Genomic DNA, 23,418 nt, shown 5'->3' on the forward strand with positions numbered 1-23,418 from the left:
ATCTATCAGGATATACATTTACAATGTAGCAAAAGAAATGTGTGAAATCTAAAGAAACATTAATCTTTTCAGATAATTACATAGTATTTATAAAATAAATTCTTAATGCGCAACAAAGCCAAGATGCATATTATATGTGTTATATGTCCCAAAAGATCACATTTCAAAAATAAGCACTACAGACAATGTCTAGTATGTACACTCGGCCACAAAATATTACAGGGTGCGCGAGCGTGTGGAAAAACGACCCTTCTCCCCTTCTAGCTGTGCACCCACGGTATCAAGTTTGCACGCATGCGCATTCCTCCGAGACTGCAAGCGTGCATGTTTCTGCACTTCCTCCTTGTGCGCCGGCAATATCCGAATGTAGCCGTGAGGTGCCTCTCTTGCGATGGGCGCGAAACTATGTGAAGCCTGAGCTTGCGCGTGCCACTGCGGCTGCTTTTTGTCGAGTCACGAGCGCCGACGCGTATGGCCCGGTGGCGAACCCAGCAAGTAATTTTTTTTTTTAGCTGCACCATTTCGTGTCCAATCTTTGTTGTTTCTTTTTATGAATGGGGCATTCTCCCACAGAAGAGTGTGTCAGAAAATGCCCTTATAGAAGGAGACAGTGTCAACTCCCATTGAAGACCAGCAGTTAGGACACATGGACCTGTGACAGAGAAGCTGACGGATGGATCTGGGACAGCGATGCTGGCCTGTACTTTCCTATCGTCTCCATTATCCATGGCAACCTGGTATGAAGAGCATGTGTTAGCCATTTATGCTTGAACTACTTTTTCCTGGAAACAGTTAACAAAATGTTTTGCATGGAACAAAGAAGGTATGTTCACCTGCACAAGTATTGGCTCATAGGGAAGGCTGGCACATAGACTGGAGGGATCAAGGTCGGACATGTTGATCTGGACTGCACTTTTAACTCGAAGTCTATGGCAGCCTGAAAGCAAGAGTGCTTATGCTAATTTTCTGTTTGCCCTACGACATAGAATACACTGCCTACTTAAAGTACTCGGTAAAGCTGTTGAACAAGTCCAACTTAGGAGGAATTGTAGAAGCCCGGTAACCTGGGAAAGTTGGTATGATTTCACTGAGAGGGAAAATTAATTTGCACCCATTCAAATCTGAACTACTGGAGGCACCAGCACCTAAGCCAGAGAACCAGGGGTAGAGAGGCTGGCCAAGACTGCTTTCATCAAAACTCGTAGTAACATGATGGGAAGACGTCTGCCAGCCAATAACCGCTTCAACTAAAACTGTGCAGCATAATGTGGACAAAGCAAGACATAAAAGCTATAGAGACAAGCCCACGATAACTATGCTCATCCCTGTAATGTTGTTTTCCTTTTTCGATGATGCATGGCACAGTTTTACTTCAAACTCATGTTTACAAAATGGCCTCATACTATGTTTTATTGTGGAGTAACTGTTTATTCCATCACACAGTCAGCGAGATCATTACAACAGTCAAGTGAAATGTTTACCTCTGCAAGCAGCAACAAGCTTTCAGCACAAGCTTGCATGGGCTGTGAATATGCACAGAGTAAGTGTACGACATGGCTTGTTGTGTCAGGTGTACTGTCACATTGGCCAAGTGTATGAGGAAGCTTGGAGGTTCCAAGCTTGAGAGTATTAGTTATAATAATGGGAAGAATGTCATATAGCAATAATTCATTACAATTGAACCTTGTTATATGAAACAATTATAAATAGAATTATTGCTTAAATAACAGGTGGTGAATCACCAAGAGAATTACATGTATATGAAACTTCATACATCAAACTTGCTCAGACATTAAATGGATATATTGAACTCCGCAGCATTGGACATTGGGACACATATTAAAGGCTTCACTGCAGTACATCGGCAGATCCTGGTGGCGCAAATAGGACCTACAAATTCTGCATGGGCTAAAGGGCAGAAAGCGCTGCTCTGAATATATCTATGTAGTCAAAGCCTTTTTAACAAAGTGCTCGCACCTTCAAAATCCTTCGCTATGCAGGTCACTTTGTTTTAAAGGTTGCGCAGCTCACTGCTCACAATAGCTAAGCACTTTCAACAAAAGAAAATCTTTAACAAGAATTCAAGAGAGACTTAATGAAATAGACCGCTAATCTTTCTCTGCAAAATATCCCTGACAGCATGTTCTACTGTAGCCACCCTGTGCTCCATTGAGGTTCCCAGCTTGCTCTCCAACCAAATGCAGGAACCATGCAAAGCAAAGCCCCCGATTGTCTAGTACCCCAAGCCTCCCTTGCTGCAAAATTTTTGGTCGCCTTCGTTGACATTCGCAGCCTATCCATGCATTCGTCAGCCATTGATCCGTTACAACAAGTAGCATATGAGGTGAGTGAATCCTGGGGCAGAGCAACAGCACTAGTAATGTCAGCACGCTCTTCAAATACACTGCTGTTAGCGCTAGCGCACAGCTTACCCTGGTGACATCTTCGCGGGGCAGTGGCGGCACTGGTGCGGCATTCGTTTTATAAACGTAAATCAGCCACCATGGACGCATTGGTTTCTTTGTACTACAGGCAAATTAATTGTGGTCTTCATTCTAGAGCTGTTCGATTGTAATCTAGTGCTTATGCTGACGCTACTTGCTGCATGCTGCGGTTCGTTTTCCTCACGTGATAGTGTGTGACGCTGTTGTATCTCAGCTTTTGGACTTTTGGAAAACCAGCAAGCATCTAAAATGTGCTGCATAATAGACAGTTTTAGTTTAGCATACATCACTGTGCATGCGCAGAATGCTAAACGACCCATTGCGTATAGCGTACACACACTATTTCTCAGATTGAGCATTAGCGTCTTTGTGTGGTTTGCGGAATTGGCGTGAAACATGGCGGCGGCCCCGGCTGCCAGCTTTGATCGAATTGAATTTGGCGTTGCTTTTGTAAATGGATTTCGTTCTTAGCAACTGACTGTGTAAATGGCTTTTGCTTAGTCTCAGGCTGCTTCGATGACAGAGTATTATGGATAACCTTGTGGTGTTTCCGAGATCGCTTCTCGTTTCGAGTGAGTCGAAGCCTAACGAAAGAAACATCCGACATGTTAGCACCACCTATAGCTACAGTAGGGAGATAGCTGCAATGACGGCACATGGCCTCTGAGATCTGAACATCTCACAGGCCAACTAAAACTAAAAAAAATGTGTGCTGCTTAGCATACGCTATATATACTATAGCGTATAGCCTACGCTATAGTTGCGTACGCTAAATTAAAGCTGTCCAATGTCAGACCCATAAGTTAGCTTCATCCCAATACAGTGGTGTTACGCATTCAACCATGCACTTAGCATTGTGATGAAGTATACCAACAGTGGGAAAGGGTCACAAACACTGGACATAGCAAGGTTACGCGGTCAAGCATACCATAGCGCTGAAGCATACTGAAAGTGGAAAAAGATAAAATTACATGCAGAGCATCCTGTCGGAGTTATCTAAATGATGCATAAGCATTTGCTACTGATCACCTACTGTTTTGTCGTCATATGCTGCTGCGTTTCATATAATTGCGAGAAATGCCACGAAAAAATCATGAAATGGAGAAGCGCAGATGCAACACCAAAATGTTAAACCAAGACCAGCATAAGTATGAAGCAGAGGCCAGTAGTAGCACTCTTCACTTTTTATATCATGGTGCGTTTGGATGATGTTTCTGCTTCATGGAAGATGAGCATTGGCCAATGCGTGCTGTTCTACGTGACGTAATTGTACAGTGTCACGTTAGGTAGACGTCATACGTAGATGTCAATGATGCTGCCTCCTCTCGATGCAAACCATTATCAACTGTACATTAGCGGCCGCTGCTTATGGCGCGGCTGCGCAGGCCCGATCTTACAATTCGCTCGCTCATGCGGGCCTTATCTTGAAAGCAATCATCTTACGTGACGGACGAGTTTTTTCATTGGGTAAGCATAGAAACCTTTACGCATTTTGTTTTAAAGTGAAGCTTTCTTTGTCTCTTCTTTTCACTTTCCCACTCCAGCTGCTGATGTCACACACACCACGTCGGAGGGGGGAGGGGTTGTTCAGAGTGTGTATATACATGACAGGCACAAGTAAGAGAGGAAAGGAGATGGGAGAAGCTTGTTTTCACCCCACCGCATCGAATGTGCACAATGCCCTCTGGAGCTCCCTGGCCGTTGTCACATTAGCCACCTGACAGCTGCAATTATCCGCGACTCCTTTCGGAAGCACTGAAGAAACTGCAATGCTTACGTGCGAGGCCAGAGGGGACACAGATAGAACTGTAGAGAGAAGAGGGAGAAGAGGCAGTTCCCATATAAGATGGGGGAAGTGACGTGAGAAGGCAAGGAAACTCCACTAACATACAACAGCGATTGCGGGGTGCTTATGTTCAAGGCACAGTGCAATATGTTGCTGCTATTTCTGAAAAAATAAACACCATGCAAATATGTCAAGCGAGCAACTCACACAGGGCGTGCAGAAGCAGAGCCACATTAATTAAAACGCACCGCAGCGTCCAGGAAACACTACAGAAGTGGTTGACCGTCAAATCAACACTTCTGTGCCCGCTGCATTAGCTCTGCTGCTATGGCATTGCGAGAGGTCATGGATTTGATCCCAATCGCGGGAGCCACATTTCGACAGGGGCGAAATAGAAAACCCATGTGCACTTAGATTTTGGGACACATTAATGAACATCACGGTGTCAAAATTAATCTGGAGTCTGCCACTATGCTGTGCTTCATAATCTGAGTGTTGTTTTGGCACGTACAGCCCCACAATCCAAGTTTAATACTTCCGCCATAACGCGATGTGCCATATGAGGAAATGACAACACTCAACCTTCTCAGGAGTTATAAGATATGGCCCACAACAATGCCTCATGCAAACACCCCTCCCTGTGTGTTCTGCCTATTGCGCAGGCAAACAGCAGTGGTGCCCACAAGGTAACGTTTAACATCAATTCGCCAATCTCATGTTAGCCTAAATGTTGAAGAAATTAAGCTTTAGCCGTCAACACTGCTAATTATCGTCAATCAGAGCATCCAGCATGGAAAGCTTCACTTACATCAATTCCCACAGGGTGTGGGATCTGCATAATTTTTCTCTTATTCCTCATTTTTGTGTGCGTAGCATGAACAGGAAGATGTTCCAATGAGCTAAGTTTTGAAAATATACTATTATATGTGCAATCTCCGGTTACGGTAAAAGTACCGAGACCCTTAAGAAGTGTACAGGCAGGAATTTAGGGCTATTTCCGGCAGGGTTGTGGTGATTTGGGCCCTTGCTTCGCCCATATGCAAGCTCCGTATACGAGAATGCAACACAGCCTTGCACATGTTCCCGGCTATACATGCGCACATGTGCCGTCATCTGTCGCAATATGAGCACCGAGACATCTAATAACTCACCTGACACCCATTCAAAGCTGGTTCTGACGTTGCTGCAGTGATGGACCGCAATACATCACGGAAGCTCCAGTGCACAACACAACTGCATTGCGGTGAAGCTCAGTCTAGGGCATTGGCATTGAAACTTGTTTAAGCAATCACATTTCCTCAAGCCACAACCAGCATGCGTATTCGTGCTCTTAAACTGCACAAGGGCCATCCATATGCCGACGTGTCGGAATGTTAAGTCAGGTGTAGTTCGGACCAGAATGCACATATTGTTTGGCATGTCTAGAAAGTGTTCCTTAAGTCACCTCTGCCGCATTACAGTTGAGTTAAGCAGGGAAGCTTATGCAATGTATTGCATTGAAGCATGTTAAAAGCAAAAAATTGCAATTTAATTGCTGTGGTGATTTAAGCCCCTTGTTTGGGGGGCCCATGACCGTGCCCCTCTGGAGGGCACAAAGGAGTGAGGAATCATGGTTGGAGAGCATGACACGAACCCTGGCGATGGAGAAACAGCTTTGATGACCTGCTCTACAGAAACTGCACTGCTTGTTCAGCAGGCGTTAATCAAGAAGCTAGAAAAATGAAACCTAGTGGTCCGGATATTTATTGACTACAGCAAGGCTTTTGACAATGCAACACAAGATTTTATTAACAGAGTTCACTGCCAACGGTGTACACGGAATGACACATTTTGTTGTGTTCGTATCTGCTTGATTGCAGGCAATACATTGTCATTGGAAATAGTATTTCCTTCGACAGGGCAATATTGTTAGGTGTCCCACAGGGCAGCATTTTAGGTCCCCTTCGACATTTACGTTAATGACATGATAGACATACGAGGGTTGATCCAGAAATAAGGTTCCCATCAATTTTAGAAAAAGACAACATTGTTTATTCTCATAGAAATTTACGTTATTGGAAAGATGAAACTTACATAATCGGCATCTTTTCGGCAACTTATAAGTAAAACTTTTACAAGTAAAACGAAAACATATAGCTTATTTGTCCATAAAGCATCTAAACATGAACTTGTAATGCGTTACCGGTCCATTTTATCCAGTGGAAAATAAACCCCATCTTGGAATGCATCTTGGGGAATGCCACGTGATAGCCAGCGAGCTTGCATTTTGCATCCAATCTGGTCCTTTCTGATGCTAACGTGCTGCACAGCGTGCATCACATACTCCCGCGCTGCGAGGTTTTCAAATAGGTCAGCATGCGCACCTTCTAGCAGACATAAGTCTTCGTCTGTGCAAATCTATCTTGTAAAGAGCAAGGCAGGCAAGGTGCCTTGATGCACGAGCCAGAGTGGATGTGTGCATCGACCACCCTTGCTAGGAAAAAATGGCAGCAACCTTCTGCTCAGGCAGCTTGTAAGCAAACCGTGTTTCTGACTCCGCCAGCCCGCTTGCACCTAAGCGGAGGGCACATGTGCATTCGCGCTTCCGCTCAGCTGCTTAGCAGAGTGTAAAAACGGCAAACTCTACTAAAGCAACCAGATCACTTGGCTTCATAAGGCACTATTTGCACCCGGCTAACTCCAAGACAAAATTTCTCGCTTACTTGACTCCGACTCTAGTTTGTGTCGAGGCCTACCTCGAACACAAACTAGTCCTTGCAAAATAAGGTTGCTAGCTTCATCACAAGAAACTACTCGCATACATCTAGAGTTACGGAAATCAAATATTAAATTAATTTAGCTTCTCTCAATATACGCAGGCTTCTGACAATATTGTCCTTCTTTCATAAACTTTACTCCAATCGGTTGTCCCACGTTACTCTAAATATCAGACTAGCTTGTGACGTGTGTCTTGACGGCTTGATCACCAACTTAAAATCGCACCCATCTTCGCCCACACTAATCTGTTTTTCCACTCACCTCTCCTCCTCGCTATCTGACACGACTCATTTGTACATAATTTGAAGTTGTTCCTAGATATCTGAACTACCTCTTACCTTGCTGTTCTGTTCCAGTTGCATTTCTTGATGTTCTTATTTAATATGCAATTTTGCTTTCCTGTTTAGGAATCTATACTTAAATTTTTTTCCATTGTTTTGTAATGTGAAACAGCTCATTGTGATAAGGCAAGTATTTTAGGAACCTTGAACCTTGTCATTACTATGTTTTTTTCACACACTGTATATACCCTGTAATAAGTCATTTTTTTGCACTAATTCATGTTGTTCCAATTCATATTTCTTGTTTAGTTGTGTACTTTTGGTATTTTTTGCTCCTTTCATTGTAATCCCTGTAAGAGTTGGTGTCTGCCATGAAAAGGGTACCTGGCCCATACCATTGTTCGACTCATTCATGCTAAGGATGTTGTTGAAGGGAGGAACTTGTTCTCATTAAGAATGAGGAGTAGGGGATTTATTTACAATATCTACATGAAGGGTGGAGAACATTACATCTGATCAGTCTAGCATGACTGAAATGCACACTGAACAGCCGAAAATGCTTAAACACTCTCTGTCCTTACTAGATCCCTAGGCCAGGGAAAGCTGCCATCCAACCTTCATCCAACCAAAGCGTCCAAAGTCGTCGAAGTACCCGCCTTTGAGGGTGAAGGTTCACACACTCTCTTGCACTTTTGTTTTACTGAACACACCAAAATGAGTGGGGCCTCATAGACAGGTGTTGTCGCGCTTGACTCAAGCTGGCACGTCTTGGTTCCTGAGCTGACTCTGCAGTTAGCTGCTGAATCTGTCATGACTGTGACTTTTACCAGAGTACATGGGGGAACGCCATAGAACAAACATTTCCAGGAGTTTTCTTGCTCCAATTGGTCCGTGAAGGTGACAGCGAACCAGCTAACAATCCTGTCCGCCAAACGTGTCTAGCCTTACTGGCTCCGAAGGGCTATTCGAAGGGGGCGTGTTGTTGGCTTCACGAAGCGATTTATTGCAGCGAAGCCAGAAGGTCACTATCCCCGCTGGCCAATCGTAACATCCCCCACCCCTATGCCTCCTGGGCTCTTTAGAGTACTTGAACAAAAAAAAGTGTTATGGAAGTTAATATGACCGGTATAAACAGCAGCATTGCAGCAACACGGACTGCTGCAGACGGCAGCACCAGGTGTGCTGATGACATTCTGATCATTACAAGCTGATACTGCTCTTTAGTGCCTTATCCATCTACGTCAAACCATTATGCGCTGCGTGGACCATATCTTGAACGCCGTGTTCTCGTCGCTTTGCCTTGAAGAGCGGGCCCATATCTTGAAAGCGATCTGCGAAAGGGGCACGGTGCGGTGTGTGCTGAGAGATTTGCGAGCGCTGCTTCGATCTCGTGGTAGCGACAGGCAAAACAAAGGTAAAGCCACTTGCTGCTGCATGCTCTATCTATATTGTATGCACTTTTCACTTTGTTGAGTGCTTGAAGGCTGTTCACCTCCGCCGTGGGTCGGCCCACATTTTTATCTTGCGTGATGGAGGTTTGGTAAGCATAGAGATGCTTACACATTTAAGAAAATTTTAACACCCAGAACCAGCCAATTGGTACCATGCCAGTATGTTGCAAGTACTTTTATTTAAGTAGGTAGAAAGCCTTTGTAAATAATTAAATAAAAGTTTTGTGGGCTAATGAAAGCAGCTGTGTGCCTAGGCGTCGGAGAGGTAAGAAATTACAACTGCACTAAAACAATTCGCTCTGTCACAAATAACAAAAGAAGTGAAGGTGAATGTCTTATGTGCATTGCAAATGACGCATGTGCTTTCATATGCACTATGGCATATGCACAAGTGTATTACACCCGATAACAATGCAAGAAGCTCGACAAGAGACTGCCGCGAGGCTATGAACGGCGTCCAGAAGGAGGGGCCATAGCACAAATGGATGCAAAGATGGCAGTGGTGGACACAAACAACATTGCTACCATTCCATGCACTCTTTTGTTACAAGGTGGTTTGCTGGCCTCTGCAAATAGATATGAGTCGATTCATCAGCTAACTGTAGCTTTAGTTGCTGATACCCAACCGACCTGATGAAGCGGTGCTGATTAGGGCCAATGGTCAGGGTAGTGTGCCATGAAATTAGCTTTTGTTGATTGTGATATGGGCTGCAAGCAGTCGCAGGAAGCATGGTGTTAATATATTGGTACGATTGGCGATTGTTTCCGAGATCATTCGTATGGGTTTTTGATAACTGATGAAGCACTGCTGTATGAGTGCATAAGATCGCAGCAGATCTGCTTTCCATGTGAAGCTTTCATCACTTTAACTTGCATATTATTCTACTATATGCAGGGCTCACAAACCATATACGACATTTTCCGGACAATAATTTGAACCTGGCACAAGTAACCTCCCCCTCTTTTCACAAGTCAACAACCATCACAAGTGTGCACAGAAGTTAGTTTCTGTACTTAAAGGATCACAAATCGCCATACAGTTCTGAACCACGTGCAAGAACACATGTATGCAATGCAAACTGTGTGCCTTCCAGTGGTCAATGGGTCTCAGCGCATGCCATTGTGCTTGCTATGAATGCTGCTTTTGTCACCGTACCCTGTTAGCATTGCATATAGTATGTGCTTCGATTGGTGTTGACAGCCAGGACGAATTTTTACTGAGAGAGGCATGCCTGATAATCAGATCGTGGTATTGGCATGTAAAAACGCAGATTTGTTTTGTGTTCTTGTTTAGAGACAAACCAAGTGCCCTTGAAATGCTGCATGCAATGCATTGACCTCGGGCAATCCATTGCATTACTGCAAATATTACTCAATATTTGAAAAGTCTAGTAGATGATCCATCTCAAACTGAATTACTTGCACGTTCACTATTTGTTTCCTATATTTAAGTCTTCTTCTCATACCCCTGCTGAAAACGCTGCGTTGCCCTGAAAGCGTGAAAATACCGCACCTTTGCGCCGTTCACGTAGCCAGGTTTCAGGCAAGTTGAATAGTAGCTAAATGGTGTAAATGGTGTAGTAGAACCACCATTAAGCATGTGCTGGAAGTCCAGTGCTTAAGTTAGAATAAACCACCCGGTTATCTTTTTCCACAGCTACAAGTAAACAAAAGCTGAAGCGGCCTTCAAGTGTTAAGTGTGGAAAAAGATGTTTTGCGGCAATGGCTGTGACTGAAGACAACACATGTATGTATGTGGTTTTCCAATTCAAGCACAGAGGCCACGACTTTGAACTGGGTCGTGTTTTTCTGTCCAAGTCGGAAAGAACTGCTATTGCTGGTAAGAAACCGCTTTTGCTCTGCTTTATAATACATAAAGAGTGGTTGAGTTTTCAACATCCCAAATACAAGGCAATACTCATGCCAGACCATGCAATGAAATTGGAGCACATGTTAGTGCATTTGAAATTCAATGATTTCCACATAATTCGAGGCCACCTTTACCGACTGCAGGGCATTATAGTTAAAGACATCATAAACATGTTTATCATTTTGCTACATTGTATCAATGCCTGAAGAGTTCAGAGAGAGAGATAGAGAAAAGGGAACCGCTCTCCAATTTCACAGTGGTAACAACTACCTTGGCACAGCCAGTGGCCTATATTTGACCTATATGGCTATTCTTATTGCAGGCAACGACTTTAGTTATTTTATACTTGTTTGCATCACTTCATGTACCAAGCAGGAAGGTGTAGTGCCTCCTGGTGCACTGTAGGCCACGCAGCAGACTGTGGCTTTTTCTCTTTCTGCTTTATTTTTCAGGCTTGCAGTTAACTGGATTGGTATGACTTATGATCCTAGTGGGATTCAATGTCTCAAAATAGCAGTAAGCTGGAATAATTTCCACTTGGGATTACTTAAGGTGCATTGTACATAATTATGTCTGCCATTTTGCTGAAACTGATGTGCAAGTATTACAGACATTGATGAAACTGCGACCTCTCACCACTACTGTAGGTCATCCACAGCAGATGTGCTTTCCATGTGAAACTTTCATCAGCTCAAGTTGTATTTTACTCTACCATATGTAGGGCTCACAAACCATGTGCCATACTTTCTGGACTATAATTTGAACTGTTGTACAAGTCACCCCCTTTCCCCCTCTTTTCACAACCTTCAAAGAAAAAATATGTGTATATAACTCATTGTATAAGATGCATCTATTTTAACTTGGGTCAGCATCGTGAAATGCGATTGTGCATGTTTATACACTTATCCTAAAATGTCGTACTTACCCATTTCAGGGCAATAAACTTAAGTAAAAAAAATTTTCATGAGCCGCACATTCTAGCAGGCAAAATAAACTGCAAGCACATTGCTGGAGAAAAAGATTATCTCATGTTGGTCTTGCATATATAAGTTACACTGTTGTATAATACGCTTGGACGAAAATGAAAAGAATAGTGGCACCTATGGTACCTAAATATTTTGAATGCTCATGAATCAGCTATGTGAATAAAACATGATTGGAATGATCACGATAATTAGGCTTATACCCCGTCACACGGCAAATCTAATGTCATTTCCAACAAATGACATTTCTCGCGATTAATGTCATTATCACAGTGCGCTGTCACACGGCGAAAACTGTCATTTGAAAATGATGACAATGACGATAGTAAAAAAAAGACACGGCTCAAACCCACTTTTGTCCAATAATTATTTTCCAATATGCTAAATTCCACTAGAATATGTGATCGTTGCTTTCAAACCGTAGCGTTTGATCACTGACTTGTCGACATTGCCAACGAAGTCGAGTCCAGCTAAGGCAAGCAACAGGGCGAAGAGAGCGATACGTGCGTCCGCTACATCTGCTAAAGTGGTAAGAGAAGGGCAGTTGCATGTCATCGCCGTTCTGATGTGCATGTGAGCTTCTAATATCCTCATTCTTGGAGCGTGCCACAGGAAAACACGTGCACGCTTTTACGCCAAGTCAATTGAAGTGGCCGCAGCCGATGCTCCGGTGAGAACCAACACAACTGCTGCAGCGAAAGAGGGCTGTCTGGTCACTAAACTGAGAGTAGTTTTCTGAATTTACGCACGTGATGGACTTTAATGTCGTTAAAGCAATAATTAGGTAATAAAATGGATAGAATAACAGTTATTTCTTGTTAAAACAAAAAAGAAGCATGTACTGTTTGCAAAACACTGGTAAACTTGTGGTGTCGAGGATACGCATTCAGTTCCAAACGAATGCAAATGACTTTGGCGAAGTCATTTGTTTGTAAATGTCAGTTCCGAAAATGTCCTTACGTTTTACCGTGTGACACCAAAGAAATGGCATTATCAGGAAATGTCATTCGTTGTAAATGACATTAGATTTGCCATGTGACAGGGGTATTCAGGGTGCCTACCAACCGGGAATACCGGGAATTCTCAGGGATTTTGAGTAGTCTGGAAAAAGTCAGGGAAAACTCAGGGAATTTGGGCCTCTATCAGGGAAAATTAGCGGCAATTTTATTGAAAGGGTCGAAAGTCGCGGTAATGCTGGCTCGAGTAGCAGACAGGAATCGTAATGACTCGTCTTTGACGCCCTGTCGTTGGCAGGAGGAGTTGCCAGTGTACAGTCAACGAGCGACTTTCCGGATTCCTGATAATTTGGACGGCTTCGCGGCGCCACCTCGTACCCCATAGTGTCAACGTATCAGAACGTGTGAAATTTCCGACGTAAGAACTCCTTGCCGTCCGATTTTCCGGACGTTTTGCCGCGACCGCAGGTTCGAAACGGCGTTAATCAAAGGCACCACCGCTGCCGTTTTGATTACTTCGCCGCCTCGAACCGGCACTCGCACGCAGATCCGCTGGCACCCGTTGCCACCACTGCGGCAACGCTAGGCCTAGCTGCTTCGAAGTTCGCTACGAAGCTTCTTGCCATTAGGTGCCGAACTTTTTATTGAAAGAATTCGCTGCTGTCAGCAATGGCACGGACTCCACCTTTGTGGTCCTTGCGATTGGCTTAGAAACTTGGAAAACACTGCGTTGCATAATGCCGGTTCGTGAAAGTCAGCTTCGCCTCTGTACAGAAATGTTACTCAGTAAAGCTTACGGAAAAGTATTGCAGTGAAGCATAACAAGCGTGGGAAGGGGCTATTGCCACGGAATACAGTATGTATAAATTACGCACTCGGGCACCCGGCATTTCCTGTCACAGTACGAGCACAGGTATGCCTAATATGTGTACCGACAGGCCTTCAGAGCGTTTTCGAACGTGCCTGTGGCGGTTTGAGCCCCTAAGGGCAGTAAATGACACGCATTTATTTTTTTCCAACTGACCGATTTTTCGGACGTTTTCGCAGCCCCAGGGAGCTCGAAAAATCGGTCGTGGACTGTGCAACTGATTAAGATGCTTCAAATGGTCCTTGGGGCGGACAAGAACAGAAGTGACCTACGCATTGAGGAATAAACGAGAAAGGAAGCTTGTTGCCGCCGTTTTGAAAGAGCTCGAGCTCAAAAAGTAAAGTTTTGGCTGAAGCCGAGATGCAGGTGTCTCTCATCCAAACCAAAATACACTCTTTGAAGCAGTGCAACACAACACTCGGGCGTTGTGCGCGGGCTGAGAGTATGTCAGGACTGTTGAGGTTGACTTACGAGCTGTTGAGACAGAATCTCAATTGTGAGAGTTCAGGCCTCATGCCACTGAGGTTGCTATCAGTTGATAGAAATAGCTCATATTAGAAAATATTTGCCTTTGTATGCATCTCCTTTTTATTCGTATTTGATGATGTCCGACCCTATTTGCAATTGTTTTCGAAGACACTTTATTTGCTGTGCATTTTAATAACCCCTGCCGTCTATTCTCTTTTTGAATAACATAAACACTGCTCCTTAGTATTCAAATTGGATTAAGTTGCTTTTTTTTTTCATGTGCTTACTAGAGAGTGACAGCATCAGGTGATATGGTTTCAGCCCGTGTTGATATAAAACATAGTTCTGCATCACTCAGGGAAATTTGCTATGGCACTCGGGGAAAACCTGGAAAACTCAGGGAATTTGGAAATGTCAACTTGGTAGACACCCTGGGTATTAGACATGAACTCGTAAAACAGCTTCAAGTGTCCAGTCAGTACTCTACTTGACTGAAATAATACCTTTAACTCAAAAACCCACATGACTGCATAGCCTTCAAAGCATACGTTCACAGGTGTGTCTGCTCCGTAAATATGGATGAGTGACTGATAAATCAACTCTATAAATAATTGCTGAAAGCTTTAATTGAAAATTTTTATATTGACATCAATCAAATTATGTCCATCAATGCAGTCAGTAACAGTGATGTTAATATTTAAGTTAATCTGGAAATGCTGCACGTTTTCGATTGCCGACTCTGTTTTGCCCTTCTATGGTGGCATGCCACTATGGAAGTGGCAATAACTTCTGCTATGGAATGTAATTGGAAAATGAAGTTCTAACTGAAGGATAGAAATTGTAAATAATGGCAATATTTAGTAAAGGAAATAAAAGTGGAAGACATTTTTGCCCTGGGTAGGATATGAACCACAATCTTCACATGTCCAGTCCAGTGCAATGCTTTCACAATGCTTCAGTAATGTCTTTTGTGCGGACAAGGTTACCAACAGTGAAGGATGAAATTGGCAGCCTAGCTGTAAACTTGGTACACACAATAAATTTCTTCACTTACGTACCTGATAGCACTGGTGCAGATAATCCCTATGACGGTTTATCAATGACACCAAACATTGAAACACTTAAATATGTAATCTTGCCTCTTCAAATGTAATGTAATCGTGTAGTGTAATTCAGAAATGTAATCTTGCCTCTTCAGCAGCTGAAGGCTGCATAGCACCATGTCCTTGCAAAGAACTGACCTAAAAAGAACAAAAATTGCGACAGCTTGAACTATTTAACACACACCATTGCAAAAGGTTTTTGTAAGGCAATGTAACTCATTATTCAATTAAAGGAATTCTAAATAATGATATTAAAAATGTTCATCAGTGCCCATTTCACTTCGTTGCGTGCTCGGTAATAGTTACTTATGCTTCAACTAATATACACTTTTTCTCTACTCTCTCAAGACAAGCTGCGAGAAGGCGTGTCCATTGATGCAGTACTGGATAATGTGCAGTCCAACGTGGATGAGACATTGCACCGCATTAACCTGTTAAGCAAGCAGGGTCTCCGCAACATAATGAGGGATGCCAGAGGTCTCCGCAACATAATGAGGGATGCCAGAGTCTCAAAGACCGAGCGGCTGCATGATAATGACTATGTGAGCGTGCAACTCTGGGTTGAGAGGATGCATAGTGAAAAGGAGAACCCATTGCTCTTCTTTAAACACCAAAAAGTGACATTCTTTTAGAGAAAAAAATGAGGACCTTTTGGATGACAGATTTTATGCTAGTCATCATGACCATACCACAACAGGAGCTTTTCAAGAGGCTTGGAACTGATCGTGTATGTGTCGATGGAACACTTGGAACAGCAGGTGAGCAGTACTATATAAATGCACTAATAATAAAAGCAAAAAAGAGGGAATGCTGTCTGAGAATAATTGCAATAGATTTGATGAGTAGTATTCCTTCACACATGATTTTTCTCTTAATTTTTCTCACATTTTTTAATTGATGCAGTTCTCGATTATCAGTAACAGAGCAAGAATGAATTCATCGCTCTGTACACTGGTGATATCATTCCATTGCTACTGTCCTCATCGCTACATGCCCTGCATATCCTGTCTGTATTGGCACCACGCAGTTATGATAGGTCACATAATACAGCTCTTATCACATTTGTCTTGTGGGGATGCGCGACTGTCGCACGTCCCCTGATATGTTGTTTTTCCTGTATAGCTTCCGTCTCCTGCATTGCGGCTTCGCCGCGGGCCCCAGGCCATGCGAGAGATGGCGCAAGTGTTGCACTGCCAACGCCGCCTCACGGCAGGGTTACTTGGGGGCGCAAGGGAGAACACGCTTCCTCTTTGGTTTGGGACGGCAAGCAGCGCGGACGTGCCACGCGTGCACCGATCCATGCTTCTGCAAGACCGTCTCGTGAGGCCTTGTGTGAAAGAGCCACCGTTCGCGTGACCGTGCACACGAACAACCAGGCGTTGGGATCCAGCAAGGGGCAAACATATTCGCTCGCTATCCGGTCACGGTGAGTCGGACTTCCGCGATTTGTCGCGCGCCCATTGGCATGTTTTGTGGATAGCAACTTGGCTAGCAGGCATTGATCTATGAAACGTGCAATAAATTCCCTTGTGATTGTTTGCACTACTGTACTGTCGTCCCTTTGACCCAAGAGTAAGGGATGAGAATCCCACAGTCTAAAGTGCATAAACAGTGCATTGCACTGTGTATTAGTGCCTTCTGTCAGAGGTACAGCTGTCTCGAGGCTGTTTGGCATCCTGAACTGTTTGCCAATTAGGCGAATCACTGATTACTGCTACAGTCAAAGGTGCTTTTTCTTGGCGGCAAGGGGTGGTTCCCTGAGGACTGCAAAAACAAAACATTTAGAAAATCAGGCAGTCCAAAAAAAAAATTTATGCATGCCTTTTACTGCCATTTAAAGGGAGGTGCTAGTCGAAAACATAACAAGAACCTAGAACTATGAAACCCCAGCTGTTTACATACTCTCTTTGGGTAATTTGAAATACTATATAAATAAGTTTTATAGCAACTTGCATAGGTTTTGTTCTGTACAACGACAATGTGTAAAACGTAGACATTCTTGCCCCCACTTTTTTATCTCTAAACTTCCATAATTGCAGACCAGTGATGGCGCATAATCCTCCAAATCAACTGTAGAATACTGAAATATGTTACCGAAATTGATACCAAAATTGTTATTCACTGTTATGTTTTAAAAAGTGCATATAACAAGTGTTAAATTAGAACCTGTGAAACCATTTCAAAATGTTTAGACAACCAGTAAGTGTTACTGAAGATTTTATCTAAGTACATAAGTGATGTTGAAGATCAACCCCTCAGTGGTGGTGGTCAAGACAGTTTAGGATTTCAAGCACAAAGTTGTCATTCTGGAGCAGTTTAGGAGCAGAATTTTTTTTTCTACTTCGTGTTCCAAAAGATTTTGGGACATTTGGAGTAGTACAGAAGTAATCTAGCCATTTGGTGGAGCTTGTTATTACTGTGCAGTCAGTAAGTGCTGCTCAAGAGTGAAGCAAGACACAAAGCCAACAGCAACCAAGTAAGCTTGCCTTCCCAAGGACGGTATACCATGCACATCATGTTGCAAACATTTTTGTTTGGATAGGCAAGGAACTTAATTTTGTACCCGCCCTAGTTGCTTAGTGGCTGTGGTGTTGGCCTGCTAAGCACGAGGTTGCAGGATTGAATCTCGGTCAGAGCCGCCACATTTCAGTGGGGCCAAAAGGCGAAAACACTCATGCACTTAGATTTAGGTGCACGTTAAAAAACCCCAGTTGGTCGAAATTTCCAGAGTCCCACACTACGGCATGCCTCATAATCAGAAAGTGGTTTTGGCACACAAGACCCCATAATTTAATTTTTCTTAATTTTGTAAACCAACCACAACACTTATTAGGCTTCTTGGTGCTTGTGCTGTAACAGAAGAGAGTATGTATGTGTGTAAATAAAGAAATGTAAATCATACCATGTTACAATGGCCCCTTTCCACTGCTGGTATGCTTCACCACGATACATTGCATAAGCTTCTTCCCGTAGCAAGCTATATTGCAGCAAAATTGACGCTTGAAAACCGGCATTATACAACACTCAACAATGGTTCCAAAAATCCAAAATTTCAGCTGTCCTTATAATTAATTGCCTCTATGAGGTACGTGGCTGTGTTGCAAAGATACCCAAATTCTCATGCATGCCCAAAAAATAGTTTGTTGGGTGTATTTCTGCTTGGTAATGAAGACGGCTATAACAGTGCACATTGGTGACACAACAGTGGCCAAATGCTCAGATTTCTTTTAAGTAGAGTGCTGTGTGCTTTTATGACTTTGGTGAAGTTAGCATCTGAATTTGCCATACACACGCCTGCAAGTTATCTATTTATTAAACTCACGCACACATAATATCACTATAATGAGAAATGCATAGTGTTTTAGCTGTTCCCTGCAGTATGTTTTCTGACAACTGCTTTGATGATGGATGGATGGATGAATAAATTTCTTGCGGTCCGTTGGTACATGCGATTGGTGCGCAGCGGGCCAAGCCCACGTCAAGACAGAGAGGCCATGCCCCTCCGCCGCGTCGCAGGCTCGATGGACAACCCAGAGCTGTGCTTCAAGGTCCGAGCTGTGTGGAGCTTGGTCCCACTCTCCCTTGGTGGTCCCGGCACCAGGGGGCAAGCCCAGAGCATGTGATCAAGGCTAGCTACATCCTTACAGTAGAGACACGCATTGTGAGGGTGCGCATCCGGAAAGATTTTGTGCAGGAAGGCCGGGCATGGGTAGGTGCCCGTCTGAAGCCACCTGTACATGACTTCTTGTGCTTTATTGGGCGCTTTGTGTGGTAGCAGCATGGTTCTCTTGACTAACTTGTAATGGTGGGTGAGATCGTTGTAAGTGACGAGGGGATCGCGCTCGCTTGCCCATCCTGCCGAGAGGGAGTCCGGGCTCACACAGCGAGTTAGATCTTGTGTGGTGTCGTGTGCTGTCTTGTTGAGGTCACTTTTTAAGAACAATATTTGATCACGAATATACTCTTAATGCTTCACACACAAAACAATTTGTTACCTTGTTGTGTCCATGAAAGGGTTGTATTAAGAATAATTTTTGGCAGCCTTGTTGACAGTTTGACAGCATTAATCAGTGAATCCTTAACCCTTTCAGTGCCACTCCCGAGATAACTCGGGCGACCACACATGCACACCCCCTGCCTCGCCCGAGTATACTCGTTTTGGCTTTTTAACTCACTCCCTGCCGCTCCCGATAATACTCGTCTAAAAGAAAAATATACAAGCATGTAGCGCCATCTATGGAGATCCCACATAAATAACATAAAACCAGTAGGATGATTTTTCAACAGGTGGCGCGCATGTTTCTACGTCCGCGTCGCTTCGTCTTCGTCTCGGCAGAGCAGCGGAGCAGCCATGGCGAGGCAGCGTTCCACGTTTGTCCGCTCTTTGACGGACGAAGAAATTCAAGAACTGCTTATGAATTCGGACTCCGACGACAGTGACAGCGAGGAAGCAGCCCATCTAAGTGCCTTGTCGAGTGATGAGAGTGATGATGAGCCCCTACCACCGAGAAATCCGCGAAAGAAGAGGAAACCTGGCGAGCGGGATTTCTGCTGGAAGAAGAAAGAGTTCAAGCCCCAGGAGCATGCTTTCGATCCAGCTCACTCAGGAATCTGCAATGACATCACAGCGGCGTCCAGTGAGCCGTCCAATGCCGTCCAGCGGCATCCAACACGGCTGACAGCGCGCCACTTCCTGTCTCTAATACCACTGACTACCGCGAAGCAGAACCCAACACGAGTCTGCCGCGTCTGCGCTAACACACAGCATCGACCAAAGCAACGAAAAGAGTCTCGCTATCTGTGTTCTAGCTGCCAGGTGCCGCTTTGTGTGGTGCCTTGTTTTGAAGAATACCACACCAAAAAAGTATTCTAAACACCTGGACATCCTAATTAGCAGACAATTATTGCTAATTAGTTAAGTGCCAATTTCTTTAAGGAAAACTGGTATCTGCGAGATAATCCAGAATAAAAATGTTTACATGACGTTAAGAGCATTGTAGTGTGTTACTAGCATAGGATTTTCAAGAAACTAACATGTAAAAAAAAACCTGGCAGGGAGTGTGCGGCAGTGAGGAAAAAACCCGGCAGTGAAAGGGTTAACAGGCACTCTGCAACACTTTTTCAAGAAGGAAAGCCAACCTACTCAGTCTCCAACACATGCGATTTCACATTTTGTCACAATCTTAATGCAGCTGGCACATCTGGGTTCAAGCTTATATAGTGCTAACTTAGGCAAGTTGGCACATGTTGCAGCACTTCATTTGTCTCCTTTATGTCCTATGTGTTGTAATGTTATGTTTTTTATTCAAGCTCATACTTTTGAGCAGCAAGCAAAATGCAGTTAACTTCATTCCGTTAATTCGACTCTGACGGGACTGATGAAACAGATTGAATTATTTGGTGGGTCAAATTTAAGAAGATGCAGAAGAAATGCCAACACGCATGACTGATTTATTTGCCATGGTTTACGTACAGATTCTAACATGCCCCAGAGTGAAACACACGCCCGCTGTCTGTGTGTCCAAAGTGTAAACTAGCATAGAAAGGACAAAAGCCCCTAAAATGAAAGAAAAATCAAATGCGCACACAATTTCTATTTAAAAAAAAATGGACTAGGGTCCAATGTGTTGCACATTGCAACCAATTTTCCAAAGTGAGCTTCGCCGCAATACATTCGTGTTATGCGGTAAAGCATACGAAAATCGCCAAGGAAGTTTTGTTAAAGATGGCACATTAGAAATGGGTAAATAACACAATCAGACGTTTTGATCTGTGATTACTGCTTGGAGCTCCTCCTGGGCAGGCAGAAAATAGGCATTTCCTGCAGGAGATAAAGTCTGTTTAACACATCTACTGTCCTCTGAGGTGTGTCACCAAAGGGGTCGCTTATTGGGTTCACTGTAGGGGTCGGCATGCATGCCGACTGCTCAAGTTGGAATTATTGGGTGAAGGCCTATTTTAGTATCAAAATAACTAAAGTTTGGACCTATAGAAATGCACGTGTGTCGGCTGGGACTTTCAGCCGGGATCAAAGTCTACTGTTCTGCAGCCACTGAGCACTGCAGTATGCCAATATTCTGCTATGTGTAGTAGGAGATACATTCTCGCTGCGAAGTCCACTGCCTTATATATGGTACAGTCGACTTCTGTGAATTCGACTCCGGGTAATTCAATCCTGGCCAAAGGTCTTGGCCAGCAGTCATACATTTCTACAGTCCCGAATCTCTTATTTTGATCGTAAAATTGGCCTTCGCAGGATAATTTGAACTTGGAACAGTGACTCGCTGTTGACCCCTATGGTGAACCCAATAGCGACCCCTTTAGTGGCAGCACGTCTACCTCGGCGATGCTTAGGAAACAATGTATGCATTCAACACGTGTGATCGCGTGTCAACAGCTCCCATTTATGCTTGCCCTAGGAAACTTTTCAAGCAAGAACCATATATCACAACGTTTAATTACGGTATTTACCTGATTCTAATGTGTGCCTCATATGTTAGCACTAGTAGAATGCAATAGTTGTACACTTTTCTTTTCAATGACACCCGCCGTGGTTGCTCAGTGACTATGGTGTTGGGCTGCTGAGCACGAGGTCGCGGGATCGAATCCCGGCCACGGCGGCTGCATTTCGATGGGGGCGAAATGCGAAAACACCCGTGTACTTAGATTTAGGTGCACATTAAAGAACCCCAGGTGGTCGAAATTTCCAGAGTCCTCCACTACGGCGTGCCTCATAATCAGAAAGTGGTTTTGGCATGTGAAACCCCATAATTTAATTTTTTTTTTCAATGACAGTGGTAAGCTCCCAGCCATAATTTGGTAATGCCTGCCATATGCATATCAACCCATTTTTATTCTTAAGTAAATTGCCTTTTCATGATCAGGGTCCCTTGCGGGCAACTGACCTAGGTAAAATTACTCCTGTACAGACTCTAGAGGCTGACTGGCGATGTGAATTCTTGAACATTGTCTTCTGCATATTAATCTTCAAACACACTCTAACTCTTTTTTGGTCAAGGTCACTAGTAATTTGTCCCCACTGTTGCCGAGATATTCACCATTGATCTGCAACTGCAGATTTGAAATGGCATTAATCAAAGTCAACACCGCCGTGTTATCTCGCCACCTTGAATTGACACTCTCACACGCAGATCCACTGGCCACTGTAATCACCATGGCGGGAACGCTAGGCCTAGGTATGCTATTACGGTTCTTGCCATTCAGTGCTGTCTTTTTCATTGAAAGAATTCACCGCTGTCAGCAATGGTACCCACTCTGCCTCTGCAATCCTCGTAAAGCACGGCGCGTTGCATATTGCTGGTCCTCGAAAGGCAGCTTTGCCTCAGCACAGTGATGCTACGCGGTGAAGTGTATGGGACGCAGCACATATACGTGCACTTGCCGTCGCCTGTCACAGTGCAAGCACCTATATGCCTAATAAGTGTACTGGCAGACCTTCAGAGCTTTTTCGGACGTGTCTGTGGCGATTTGGGCCCTTAAGGGCAGTAAAAGACATGCATTCATTTTTTCGGACATTGTAGCGGCCCTTAGGGACTCTGAAAAATCGGACTGTACAACTGATCAAAAGGATGCTTCAAATGGTCCATGGGGCGAACACGCTGTGGAACGAGGACAAGAATAGGAAGGACCATTGCTTTGAGGAATGACGGGGAAAGAAACTGTGCCGCCGCCTCTTTGAAGGAGCTTGAGCTCAAAAAGCAAAGTGTTGGCTGACACTAAGATGCAGGTTACCCACATCCACACCAAAATAAACCCCTTAAACAGTGCAGTGAAATGCAACACTGAGGCATTATGTGCAGTCTGAGAGTATCTCAGGACAGTTGAGGTTGACTTTCCAGTTGCTTGGAGAATCTGATATGTGACAAAGTTCGGGCATAATACCAATGAGCTTGCTATCAGTTGATACAAATAGCTCTATTTGCTTTTGTATGCATCTCTTTTTATTTGCATTTTAAAATGTTCGACTATTTTCCCTGAGCTAGACCACTTTTTTTTACAGTGAAGCTGTCTATTGCGAGGATCTGGCGGATCGCATCCGCGCATAGACCAACAATTTTTCATACGATGGGCCGATCCTGAAGAAATTGCAATACCAGGCCAACCCGAGGCAGAAGTGAAGCAAGCATTAAGCACTCCCCATATGTGGGCTGATCCCGAAGGTCGTGAAATGAAGCAGGCTTTAAGCACTCCCCACACATGGGCCAATCCCATAGGTAGTGCAATACCAGGCTGACCCGCAGCAGAGGTGCAGTTCACCATTAAGGGGCCCACATACGCAGCTTCGCTGGTCAGCCTTCACAGAGTAAAGGGGCACCGGGTTTCTTTCGAAGATATTTTAGTAGCTGTGCATTTTACAAACCCCTCGTTTCAGTTTTCTATTTTGAATAAAATAAACACTACTCCTTACTGTTCAAACTGCATTGTTTTTAT

At 44.0% G+C, this 23,418-nt stretch overlaps 1 protein-coding gene and 1 long non-coding RNA gene across 22 annotated transcripts in view; one reads left to right on the forward strand and one right to left on the reverse strand.

Moving 5' to 3' along the window:
• Positions 1 to 876: 876 nt before the first annotated feature.
• LOC135918737 (uncharacterized) overlaps positions 877 to 23,418 on the reverse strand; it is a 45,870-nt gene continuing 23,328 nt past the window's right edge. For 8 of the 19 annotated variants that reach the window (XR_011510307.1, XR_011510302.1, XR_011510308.1 and 5 more), the window contains one exon: positions 14,942 to 15,105. The gene's annotated coding sequence lies outside the window, so the exon portion shown is untranslated. Of the gene's footprint in view, positions 938 to 5,997; positions 8,600 to 13,552; positions 13,665 to 14,941; positions 15,106 to 18,887; positions 20,789 to 23,418 lie in introns of those variants that run through there. The other 11 variants (XR_011510304.1, XR_011510305.1, XR_011510301.1 and 8 more) reach the window with 6 other exon arrangements.
• On the forward strand, positions 15,100 to 23,403 carry LOC135897084 (uncharacterized). 3 transcript variants are annotated; one of them, XR_011510312.1, is made up of 3 exons: positions 15,100 to 15,725; positions 16,090 to 16,393; positions 22,988 to 23,403. It is a non-coding gene; the product is annotated as an uncharacterized lncRNA (long non-coding RNA). The 3 variants fall into 3 exon arrangements; XR_011510311.1 differs by having other exon boundaries at positions 15,100 to 15,414; positions 15,445 to 16,393; XR_011510310.1 differs by having other exon boundaries at positions 15,100 to 16,393.

The sequence above is a fragment of the Dermacentor albipictus genome, unplaced genomic scaffold (assembly GCF_038994185.2).
Source record: "Dermacentor albipictus isolate Rhodes 1998 colony unplaced genomic scaffold, USDA_Dalb.pri_finalv2 scaffold_76, whole genome shotgun sequence".
Taxonomy (NCBI): domain Eukaryota; kingdom Metazoa; phylum Arthropoda; class Arachnida; order Ixodida; family Ixodidae; genus Dermacentor; species Dermacentor albipictus.